A 13,848-nucleotide genomic window follows, 5' to 3' on the forward strand; every position below is an offset into this window, starting at 1 on the left:
TTCTAGTGTATTATTTCAGCAATCAGAAACTAGCTGTTTGCTGTTTAGCTGACATGTTCCTAGTCACAGCATGGCAACTGGGGCTATGGGAGAGGCTATAGCCAGCATATCACCAAACTTTATAGGTCCCGAATACAATTTTCAGTTAGGACAATTTGTTTGGAAGGACTGAAAAATCACAGTATGCACAAGTCTACTGATTACTTTGCATGAAACAAAGGATAAGCTTTGCAGGCTACCTGAACATTTTACCATTTCACATGACTATATCTAAATATATCATGCCTGAAAACACAATGATAAATTGAATATGAATATGATATGACTCATGCCATGGATTGCATGTGTACGTGTCCTCAAGTGAGACATTCACAAAGAGAGTATCTATATATGTTGGCGTTCATTTGTCACTATCAGTCTCACAAAAATAAGCAAAGTGTGCAATTACAAACAAAATTACTTAAAGTATATATTACATGTAAAACCCCTATATAAGCAGTAAGGTTTGATGACCCTGTCTTTCAGGTCTAGATCTTGTTTTTAACTTTTAGGTTACATTTTGAATCATTTTTTGTTACTTGTTTCCAAAGCTTGTACCCGTTTGACAGCATTATAGAACGTTTGGAATTTCTGTATCAGATATTATGGTAGACTCATCCATCTAACATGGACATGGCATGCAAAGTATGTCAGTCAGTAAAACATGAAATATTGTTTATTACGACATCTAACTTCCTAGATACATATCGGGCACATGAAGAACATTGTGACAGTAACAGCCCAGCAGCTGCAAAACCCTTGTTATTTCTTCAAGTATGTTGTTTTATGCTCGGGATTCTGATGTCCTGACTTGTAAAACCATGCATTAAAAATAGCCACTGGCAGCAACATACAAAATAACTGAAATAATAATAATCATAATAAAAAAAATATATATAGTGTGTTTTTTTTTCCACTCTACATACAAAAACGCATGGAAAGTAAACAATATTCAAATATAATTATACAGTTAGGTGCAATCCTCATACACACACCCTCAAGTTCCCCAAATGAACATATATATATATATATATATATATATATATATATATATATATATATATATATATATGGAATCAGAATGTACACTACAACAGCTGCAAAGTATATTCAACATATAGATCGTTTATTCAAACGATTAACACTTCCAAAACACAAAATAAATGGACCAAGCAAAAAAGGCAAAAAACTGAATACAAAAGTAATTACCCAATTCCACAGGCCTAACAGGACAGAAACACAAGCCACCAATACCCCCAACATTTCAGCAGCTGGTGGGTGCTGAAACGTTGTGGAGGATGCGAGGGGAGAGGGAGGGAAAGGGGTAATGATGGCTTGTGCGTCTGCCCTGTTAGGCTTGTGGAATACTTTTGTATTAAGTATCTTGCCTAGTATGCTTTTTCAATGTATTTGATGTTTTGGAAGTATTAATTGTTTGAATAAATGATTTATCAACTGAATATACTTTGTAGCTTTTGTAGTGTGCATTCTGATTTCTTGTACATATAGGGTGGTCAGAATAAGCATGTGCCCCTGTAAACCAGAAGAGTAATCCCTATTCCTATGTGGGTTACAGGGTCACATTGCAAGGTTACCCTTGCAATGTGGGTTACAGGTTAATAACACTATCTTAAACGTCCATTTCATCCTTTACATAGGGAATACAATTATATATAGAACATTGGGATATACACCATGCCGCTACTTTTACAGATTTTGGTAACATATTTATATTCTCTCAGTATATCCTTAAAGGCTTGCTGTCAGTACCACACACATTTGCATTATTATTTTCCTTTTGATAAGTGTAACAAACAGGGTGCAAAGTCAAACTTTTATTTAACAACACTGCCCTATATTCTTCATGTAATAGATGAATGCCCAGTCTCTCTGGTACTTAATAGTAACAGCTATCCCCTCCAAATGCCAGACAGATGACTAACGTCCTCCAATTATTATCTTTTATAAATATCTCCTTAATGCCTACACACCTATATATTCTACCTACTGAATTGGACATCCATATAAATGGCAATATATATATAAATATAATCCAAACAACACAATAACTGTACACAAATAAACTTTAAAAGTTACGTTTTAATGCTTAACAGTGAATATAGTTCAGCTTTCAAAGTTATTTATCAGACAGAAAAATAGAGTGTTTAGTTATTTTAAAGATTGGTCTTATACTGATTAATTCAACATGTTTATGATGAATAAACTTGTTCACCCCAGCACACTTGGTTTATGAGTGTATGGGAACATTTTAAGCACCTATGTTGAGCCCATCTCATCTGGCTTTTTACACATTACTTTTATTTAAAAACAACTTAAAAAGTCGAACATTAGTGAAAAGACTGCTACATGTGTTTTAGAAATTCGCACAGCAACATTTGACCTTCTACAATTTACATACAATAAGTATTTTAAGTACCTTAAGTATTCTTTTATAGCAATTAATCAGCACTCTTTTTGACACGTGAATTTGCAAATAATTACACTAGAAACACAAAGAAAAAGAGATTTATCATAATACTGAATTTTATGAAATCAATGCCGTTCACAATTACACAAAGGGCACCAATTGTGCAAATACTTAAGAACATAGCATATAAACAGTCTAGAAGGTATGTACACTCACTCACAAATAATGAGCATAAAGTGTATTTTGAGAGAAAAAAATACATATTTGTCAGGAACCTACATTCCCCTGTTTTGCATCTAGCCTTATATACATCATATTTTAAGAGAAAGATTTAGGAAAAAAATTAAAATGTATAAATATTCTTAAATATATAAATCTAGTAAGGGTAGATATATTTTAGGTATTTTGTTTTTTATTTTTATTTTTATAACATTCTATTGAGCTAAAAAAAGATTAGAATACAATTGTAGATTATCATAACCTTGGTATTCAGAGAATCTGAATTTTGATGATGATAGGAGATTAATATTTTGCATTAACACTCTTTACTGCACATGTAGTTAGCAACTAAAAAAGAGAAATAAACAACTGATCACAACTAAAAAAAAAAGGACATATATAAGTCAGTCCTTATCAAACCACTTCCTCTTTATTTGATGATAGCAGAGCAGAAACAGGTATTCCAGTTAAATCTATAGTCAACCATAAACAAACAAGAACATCCTATCAAGAAACCAGAAGAAACTACTCAATGGTAGAACCAACTAAAATTACACTGCAATGAGAAGAAAACATGAAATAGTGCATAAAACATGTACAATATAACAGAATAAACCAGCATTGTTTAGCAAATAGTGAATTTTAAGGCTATGATAGGAGGCGTCACATTTAGTATTTTTAATGCTGCTGAAGAAAATTAAAACCGGGATTACTCATATGATGTAAATAAAAGGTACAAAAGGTGGACTTTTGCAATCAGTCCAGAGATATCAGCATGCAAAGAGATGCACCACATGTAAAAAAGCACAGGAGGCCGCAGCACAGAAAAAGAATGAGCCCCAAATAACAGAGCAACCCAGTGAAGGCGAGAAGCCAACAAATCCATCTAGCTAAAGTAGCTACTGTAACGGTGCAAAATCTTAATAGCTTAACATAGGAAATCAAAAGCTGACTTGGCCGAGAAGCACAGAAAGGAACTCCACATACCTCAAAAGGCATTTAGCTAAGCAGAAGTCAGGATCCTCCACAATAAAAAAAACAGGTAGAATAAAATAGCTGGAAACTGACTTAGTCCTGCAGGTGATGGAAAAGGAATTACCCTCAGGAGAAAAGGAAAAAGCCTGAATGTTGGAAACCTGACAGAGCAATATCAAACAAAGAAGCATAGTGAATTTGAAAGACAACTGATGAAAAAGGTGAGTGTTAACTGTTTAGTCCTGCAAGAAAATGGGGAACTAACCCAACATACCACATCTGTGAATATTTGGGAGAAGGAGATTGTAAAGGGAATCCGACCCACCGGAATGCCATCCAGTGGAATATAGGTTGTAAAGATGGCAGACAGAAACAAATTGACAACAGCCCAGAAAAGAAGTTCAAAATGGAATCTACGGAGCAAGTAAAGTGATCAAGGTCCCTGGCCACGGAACAGTGACACAAAGTCACCTATGTGCTGACACATCTTATGCCAACTCCGTAGGAGGGGGGTTAGTCTTTACTGTTTTCGCCTTGCCTATGCCCTTCACGTACATGTTTGGGAAGAATGTCCTTTCCATTTGCATTTTGATGGCCACCTACCATCTTGATCTGACAGACTCACCAAAGTAATATACATTATGTACAGAGGAGAGCCTCTCACCAGCAGGGAGCATATACTGCAAGGCCTGGGTAAAAGTATTTTCCATAGAGGTAGCCACCTCCACATTAATTATCACCTGAAATTCCTCATGCTGAGTCTGAGAGGACTCCATCATGAAGGGAATGAGCAACATAGACAGGAGTGGGGCTTACTCACCAAAGACAGAACCAAAGAAACAAGGGCAGAAAGCGAACAGTGGCACTCACCAACACGGAAAGGCAAATAGAGAAGCAGGGCACAGCAGCACAAGTGGTTTCACCCTCAGACCTCGGATAAAGCACCATGGCTGGCTGCCAAAGTAAACAGAACCACAAGAAGAGAGACACCAGCCACACACTGGAGGAGGCAGAAAGGTCACACATAAATAGGCAATGGCAGTAGAACAGTAAGACAGAAGCAGAGACAGGGGAGGTTAAACTGCAAGAGATGACAGCAGGCACAATAAATCCTAGTGGGTATTATTCTTTAGGTCTCCCCCAAAAAGTTGCTGTTCATCATGACCCCATCTGATGTTACAAGAGCTGTGCGGAGGTCAAACCAGAGACTTCTTTTAACGTGCCTTCTGAATCGGTAAGATAAGGGGTAAAGTGAGTGAGGACGGGAAGGATGATGGGAGGGTAGGAGCAAAATAGAATTGGTCAATGGGATAGGGAGGTGATGGAGAGCTGCAGACCAGGAGAGATGGAGAGAGGGAGGCGATATACAAGTTTATCCTTGTCTGGCAACAGACATAAAATATGCACATAATTGACATTAGAAAGCACAGAACAAAGTTTCAGGCAGCCTAAGTAATTTCTGCAAGGGTGCAACTAGCCCATGGCACACAATTGTCAATGAATCTGGATCTGCAGTAAAACACTGCACATCCAGACTCCTACCACCATGACCACTTCGAAAAGCAGAATCAGTCACGGTGTTTGGAGTAACCCTTTGAAGAGTGTTATCACACATACACATTGTACAGCGCTACGGAATGTTTCTGGTGCTATATAAATAATAAACTAATAATAATAAGCTGGAAGGAACAGAGTGGCTATATCTGTGGTTAATACATGGATGTGGTGTTTTCCAGAAATGACATTAGCAGCTGCCACGAAAAGTTCACACAGTCTGTAGTATTTAATTGCGGCCTCGTCATCCATCTGCCATTTTAATAAGTCTTTGTTCTGATTAAAGGAGAGAACAAGAGTTGACTGTAACTATTAGTTTAAAACATATATGCTTTACTTCCTAACAAAATGAGTTAAATTACCAAAACATTTTATAGTAATGATAGTAGTAAATTTGAAGAAATACTGTGTCAATAACAATAGCAAACTGCAAAACTGTTTTATGTATTTTTTAAAACTTTTTAACACACACATATATATATATATATATATATATATATATATATATATATATATTCTAGAAAATTATACTGAACTGATCGTGTAGAAATAATTTTCTGAATCGCAACTATCCTCAAAATTAAATTGTTACTTGTCCTGTTGCAGAAGAATTATGTCTTCACAACCTCTAAAGCACTTCAGCTTGTTAAAGTGCTCTATGGGTTAATAAAGTATCGTCCTTGTCCCAATTAATAGGCTCTCAGGTTGATGTTCTCACTGTATCAGTGGCCCCTGATGCAAGGCTTCCTGGTAGGAAATGGAGAGGCAGAGCAATTAGCTGTTTTACAGACTTTTGGGTTAAACTACTCATTAATTGTTTAAGCCCTCAAGGTAAAACAGCACCCAGTTGAAGTTGTTATAGTGCCCAGTATGGACCTTTAACTCTTTCTTCTTCAGTTTTTTCACAAAATTCCATATAGATATACAATATATAAGGATTTTACATGATGTCATATATTTGTATGTAAAACACCGTATTTAGAATGGTCTCTATTAATTTTAAATAAAAACAGAAACTGAAAAAAATAAGTTCTGGTAATGGGATCATTGGTATTATAAATGTTATTTGTATAGAATTTTAATCTCATTTTGGCAATTATGGGGATATCAGTAGAATGGTAAGTTATTTTTTGTTTACTAGTATTTAGTTCTCTTGTTGCCCTCTCACTATTTTTAGGGTGAGGGGGGTAGGTAGGTCTTTATTAAATAATTTTGGGGGGCTTGGGGACCCCTAGTCACCTGCAGAAGGGGGGTTTACATTTAGCCCCTATTTTTTTCACTTAGGGAGGACAAAGGCCCCCCCATTTTCATTTAGGGCCCCCACCCACCGCTCATGGGTAGGGCCCGGTGGGGAGGACAATAGGTTCCCCCCATTTTCATTTAGGGCCCCCACCTGCCGCTCATGGGTGGGGCCCAAGGGGGACAACGCTAGGTCCCCCTTTCATTTTAATAGCCCCCACTTGGCACGGGTACTGGCTCGGGAGGGAGGAGACTAGGTTTTTTTTTGTTTGTTTTTAAACAGCGCAGGCTGTTAGTAGACATGCCTCTACTCACGGTATAGCTAATACTGATACTATATAGCTAATACTAATACTTTCAGCCTTTTAGTATATAGCCTTTTAGTATATAGCTCCCTGATACCATCAGAATTAGGGAGCTATCTACTAAGCGGCTGTAAGATGCAGCGGCGGCACGAATCGGAACAGAATTTTATTCATTCGAATGAAATTCCGATCCGAACAAAGTGTTCTCATTCTGTTAGGACGAAATTCGGTAGTTTTGCAGGCATCCTGTCTAAATGACAGGACGTTTGGCAATACTGACAGGAAGCATTGCAAGATCAAGGAGGAAAGGTAAGAATTGTGGGAAAATTTCTCTGACCACAGGAAACTTTACTTTGTCTATTACTTTGTCTTATGTTTTAAAGAAAGCTAGAGCAGACAGGAAGAAATGAAGATCAGATCCTGACAGAGGGAGAGAAGAGAACATGATTGGGGAAAGGTAAGTTTGGCATGTCAGTGCCGCTTTAAGGTTTATCAAATGTATCTTCCATCAATTTCTATTAAGGAATCCAAAACTCGTATGACGTATGTTTTCACAGAATGTTGAGCACATTATTCTTAAACATCTGTGCACTTTATAATTTAATTTCTATTAAATGTAAGCCTTATACTTTACTTTATTTATTAAGCCATCATTCTGTTGTGTTTTTTTGTTGAATTTTGCTATCATCATGTTACATTTCACACCATGATATTGTTATTTCTGCCTATGTTGATATAATTTTAGATAGGAATATAACATACTTTAAGTTCCTTCTGTGACAACACGTCAAAAAGACATTAACCTTTTTGAGTTAGGGAGATTACGTTCACTGCTGTCACTTTATTGTTTTTAAACAGACTACAGTTTCATATTTTTGATCGCATAATGACTAATTCTTGACCAAGATAACAATATTTCCCATCAGCTCTGGATTTAGAAAAGCAAACAAATTGGCATTTGTTCAACATTTTGAATTCTTTCTGCTGGTGCTATCTGTTACATCTGAAATAACTATGCGTTAAATGTATATTGTGGGTAAAAAGTAACATGTTGCATAAACAATAAGTTTTGCTTAAGCTCCAAAGTGGCTGAACTACATTTTCCCCATTGTTTAAAACATTAAAGGGACACTCTAGGCACTAAAACAGCATACAATTAATGAAGTGATTTTGGTATTATTATTATTATTATTATTATGATATTTTTATAGTGCCATCAAATTCCGCAGCGCTTTACAATGGGTGGACGAACAGACATGTAGTTGTAACCAGACAAGTTGGACACACAGGAACAGAGGAGTTGAGGGCCCTGCTCAATGAGCTTACATGCTAGAGGGAGTGGGGTAAAATGACACAAAAAGGTAAGGATAGTATTAGACTAGTGACAGTTGCAGAAGAGGAATCAGTCAGGAGTAGAGATGTCGCGCACATAAAATTTTCCGTTCGCGAACCGTCATAGACTTCAATAGGCAGGCGAATTTTAAAACCCACAGGGACTCTTTCTGGCCATAATAGTGATGGAAAAGTTGTTTCAAGGGGACTAACACCTGGACTGTGGCATGCCGGAGGGGGATCCATGGCAAAAGTCCCATGGAAAATTACATAGTTGATGCTGAGTCTGGTTTTAATCCATAAAGGGCATAAATCACCTAACATTCCTAAATTGTTCGGAATAACGTGCTTTAAAACATCAGCTATGATGTTGTATCAATCAGGTAGTGTAAGGGTTACAAAGGTAAAAGAATGAGACAGTGCTAGTTAACTTATAGGCAGCAACCCTTTAAAAGGGGATCCCTCAGACCCTTTAGAGCAAGACAAGTATAAACAGTAAAAAAAAGGCTGCGCCACAATAAATAATAAAAAGTCCAATTAGAAAGGAAAGTCCAACTTTTGTATCCTTACAAATGGTCTTTGATGTAATGGTGAGGTCTTCTACTACTGTAGTGGTTCCACTTTATATATAAGATAAAAAGAGAGAGAAGGACAACCAATGGTGCAATATGTAAAATTTAAATGTAGACGTAAAGGAATAATAGTATAAAACTCACATTTACCAGAGCTAATATCCCGCTCTGGAGTGAAGCGCACACAGCGGTTTGATCCCCGCTTATGGGATATATAAAGGGTTCCTCTCCGTCACTGGTGTCCAATTCTTGGGATAAAAGAGACAGCCAATAGTGCTCACTGTATAGCAATATTATTAAAATAATAAAAGAATGTACTTACAAGAAAAGAGCAGACCAACTGCTCTGTGATGACAGCTTGGATGGATTGATCCCCACCTAGGATTTCTTTAAGTACAGTAAACTTCCAGGGGTATTTTCCAGGGTTTTTTTATAAAACCAATTGAAATAAAAAATAAATAAAATAATAATAAAAAGCCAGGGTAAAAAGAAAGGTTATGTGTCTATAAAAAGGTAATTGGCACAAACAAATGACCAAAAATACTTTAATATATATAAAAGAACACAATACTTAAATTTCCATAACGCGTTTCGTCAAAAAGAATTTATCAAATGGAAAAACATGTAATACCTGGCTCATAGGTGTTATATAAGAACATAACTAATTGAAATTTTGGCGCCAAAATTGGTCCATCCAATCAGAAATAAAAACATATTTATAACATTAAAATGCATAAATAGCGATGGGCGGAGCCTGAGCGCAGAGGCGAACAGACGCAAGAGAGAGCAGCTCCGTGCCCAAAACGACGATTAAACCTCATAAAATCGCTCCCCTCTCACCCAGACCAAACGACATTACCCCGACTCGATATGGGGAAAAAGGGGAAGAAAATTATCCCACACAAGCCCACCTCGGGGCTCACGATAGGGGAGATGTGGAGACAAACCCGTGGCGACGGGGAAACAAACATGGCGGCGCTGCATGGCGGGTGCTCGGACTTCTCCGAGGAGCACTCCGACGATATGGAGGAAGACTACGGGCCGATTCTAAACCCCAAACCAAAGACGAAGCAGCATGGAACCGGGACAGACTCGGAACCTGTAACCACAGCGGTCCTCAAAACATTACTCGCAGACCTACAAAAACACATCCACGAGGATGTCACAGCGCTCCGCGCAGATATACAAGGCCTGTCGGGCCGCATCATTAATTTAGAAGGAGCCTCACAGGCCCAGGCCCAAGACTTAACTGGCCTACAACAATCCGTAATGGAACTACAACAGCAGAGCCAACAATATGAACGTCGCCTTGCAGCACAAGAGGATTATAGACGGCAAAACAATATTAAAATCAGGGGAATCCCTGAAGAAATCCCAGAAAACGAGTTACCAAAAGTCGTGGGGCGCCTATAGCCAATAATCTTACAAAACAGACAGGCCATGACTCCTACCCCAGAGGGAATCTTCAGGGTCCCCAAACCAGTCACCACTCCGCCGCAGGCCACAAGGGACGTAATCCTTACCCTCCACAACGTGAAAGACAAAGCGGCGATCCTGGCAGCATTACGGGGAAGAACACCCCTCCGCTTTGAGTCCATGGATCTCACGTTTTTCACAGACCTGTCCGGAGGAACCCTAGCCTGGCGCAGAGCACTCAAACCGGTCACCTCGGTGCTCCAACTCCACAGCATCGAATACCGCTGGCGTTCCTCCAGGGAGCTAGCGGTCTCACAGGGAACGACCACACACACCATCCGAGACCCACAGGAAGCCCAGGCCTTATTGCAGACTTTGGGACTATCTCATGTAACCCACACCCGGGAAGGAACGGCCGATAACAACCCGGCTACCCACACCTGGACACCGGGCAAGACTGCATCATTTACCCCCCGGGGGTCCACTCCGGTCTCTTATGCGGCAGTCACCTCGTAGGGGCAAGGCTCCGCTCACCGCAAGAAGCAGCTGAAACGGCACCGGGAAGGTCACAACCTGAGGCCACGTTCTACTGACAGAATCGCATGAAGATATTTAACCCTCCCAACAAACGATCACTCAGCTCCACCTTTATTCTTGGGGTCATTACCGTTACACTGAGGTTCTACTGAGCTCCAGGTTCCCGTTGCTGTGCAGGTTATTATATCTTCTCCCACAAGTATAAAGCCTAGGGCACACGTAAAGTTCACAGAGTCCTGGTATATGTATTCTGTCTTCATGGGATTAAAACTTCCATTAGAAACCACGAGAGGTGCATGCAGAAGGTCGGAGTCGGATGAATCCACACAACCCTGAGGCACTAGAGTCGGACACCTCCTACTATTGAGGGACGTTTAATGCAAACCATTGTCTCATACTGACAGTACTTTAAAATCACTTAAATTGCAAACGACAGTGGGGATGGGAAATCAGTTTATGGTTTTGTTTTGTTGTTTGTTTGTTTTTTTTTCTTCTCTCTCTGAGCCCCATATGCGTGTATTACCTGCTAGCCAGACTCATAACACATAAGCATCCTAATGTTAGCATGTAGAGACACATAGAACTACATTTAACTCAAAAGCTGGCCGCCAGCACCCAATAGAGTGACAACAGTATTGTTTAGCATTTAAATTGCGTTGTATATTCTCAGCATAGATTACCTCTCTCCGCAGCTAACTAGGCAGATAACTCCTCATTATGTTTCATGTTTACAAGTTTAAGGGCGCCCTTTTTCACCTGAGACTATTAAAGCGACCTCCCACCTCCATGGTTAGATAGGAAGGATAAGCTTGCATATAGAAGCCAAATGGGCAAATGCTCTGAAGGACCTTTCCAACCTTTCTCGGCATGTTTAACGAGTGTTTAGCAACCTATCATCACCTACCATACGTCTCATAAGCAGGGATATCTTGATGTTATAATGTAATTTTAAACAAAAAGTGCAGTGAAGCAGACATGTAATGTACTCTACTAGTTAATATTTTCTGTTACCAAATGCTATGTCTCTGTTACCCTGTAAGATTTGCAAAGCACTACAAGGGCTATCCTCAGTCACCGCAAAGTTAAATACCCGGCGGCAACCAAGCATCAGACCTCACCTAGCTAGCTTATTTTGTTACTTACCCTTTTTAATTAATTAACGATTTTCATGTCTGTCGTTTTTGCACCTGAACCTCCAGCCTTGTTTCACAGGCAGATGTGTATACTCCAGCATTCAATATACTGCAGTAGTTTCCTGCAAAGGACACCTAACCCACACACATACTAAACTACTGCGCATTTACTCTCCGCTACTGTTAAATGTTTTATTAAGCTTGTTAATACTTAAAAAATGTGCACACACTCATGCCATTGTTAAACCTGTATGACTAAATAAGTACGCTGTTGTGGCGTTTGTGAATGACATGTACCTACCTGCACAACAAAAATAAAGAATTAAAAAAAAAATGCATAAATAGCTCAATAAATAAATAGTTTATAATACTATAACATGATTCTGATGTGTTTGAATCTAAAACGAGGGTGGGAAAGTGTAATTTTAAATGTTTGAAAATAATCACGTGACCATTCAGCACTTCCGCGTTTCGGAAGTTAAGCCGCAAAGTCGCATGGGGGATGTAGTTCTATTGGCCGCAAATGGCGGCCGCATAAATAATAAGAAATAGAACTGGATTTGAATAGTTATAACTACTCCAGTTTAGTTATAAAGGATTTAATTGAAAAACGAGGATGGGAATCTGTAGTTTCACAGTTGTGCACAGGAAAACATTTTTAGGTTGGAGACTGTTACTTCTTGAATGCTGAGTTTCAAAGGAGGAAATCAAGCTATGAATGCCCATGAATGTGCATTAGAATAGTCAAAATGAAAAACATAAAGCAAAAAAAAAAACCTTAAAAAAAACTACTGAGCAGGCCAGTGTAAATTAAATATCTAAAACATGCTATAGTGTCTGGTGCCTAAAGGGCAAACTCCATGAAAAAAAGCATTGTGTGTTAATTTAAAATCATGCTTTTATGCATCTGAGTTTGTCAATGTGGGTATCACTTATCGGGAAATAATGCTGATTAGACACAAATGTCAAAGTTTTCATATAAATATATCCCAATAATATCTGAACTGATTCACACAGCACAGGGAAAAGTTAAAACTATCTAAATACTATCAATTAATAAATAAAACAATATTAAAGGACCACTCCACATACATAAAGCACTTCACCTTGCTGAAATGCTTCCTCGGTGAGGGTTATCCTATTTTTACCCCAGTATAAAAGTGCTGATTTCTAAGAGAAAGGAAGGAACTGCGAAGGAACATTCCCTAGATGTCAATGAAACAGCCACAGAGATTTGCTGCCTTCTTACTTTAGCTCCCCTGAGCTAACGGAAGTGGCAGGCACACTATACTTGAGTGCACCTGCCTCTTCCTCCACAGATCTCAGACCAGCATCTTTGGATTTTCCAACCTCACACCAGTACTTTCACAGACCTTAGAGCATATGCGCTCATGCATGAGCCAATGCGCGCAAATAAGCCAGTGTGTGTGAGTCTAAGAGGGGGCACATAAGCACCTGTGCTCACAGCATCACAGGCTTCTCAATGAGAATATACGTTTTTTCCATGTTTACTGAGATGCAAAACCATCAGGATACACTTTCTCCGTCCTTAACAGACTCTTGGGCCTCTCCGGATATGGCAGGCCTAAACTCTCCTGTGAAATGCAAAATGCTGGTCCCTCATTTATGCAAACTAAAGCCGGATGTGGTTCTTCTCCATGAGACCCATTGTCCACTAAATCAGTGTTCTCCAATCCAGTTTCATGGACTTTGGAATAAAACAGGGAAATACATTGTAGCGGAGAGCCGATCTTGCACAGCTATTCTCCACTAGAGATTCCAGTGAGGCTCAGGAACAAGGTGATGTTAAGTCCACAGGCAAGGTTTCCAGCAGGTAAAGTAATACAGCAGTATCCCCATCGCAATCCCAATAACTGGACGACACACAGTTTCAGGAGTAGTCTCACAAGCTTTATTCCACAGTTCCTTATAAAGCCCTCTCCCATGCAAGGGAGGAGGTTCTATCACTTAAGACATTATCCAATCTCTAAGTAGTAACCTCCCACAGATCTCCTCCCCTCCTCTAGCATCATAATCCCCTTATTGTGTACACAGTTTTCCCCGAGTTTTGGATGTACCCTAAATACTTGGGGTACATC

Source organism: Pelobates fuscus, chromosome 5 (assembly GCF_036172605.1).
Source record: "Pelobates fuscus isolate aPelFus1 chromosome 5, aPelFus1.pri, whole genome shotgun sequence".
NCBI lineage: Eukaryota > Metazoa > Chordata > Amphibia > Anura > Pelobatidae > Pelobates > Pelobates fuscus.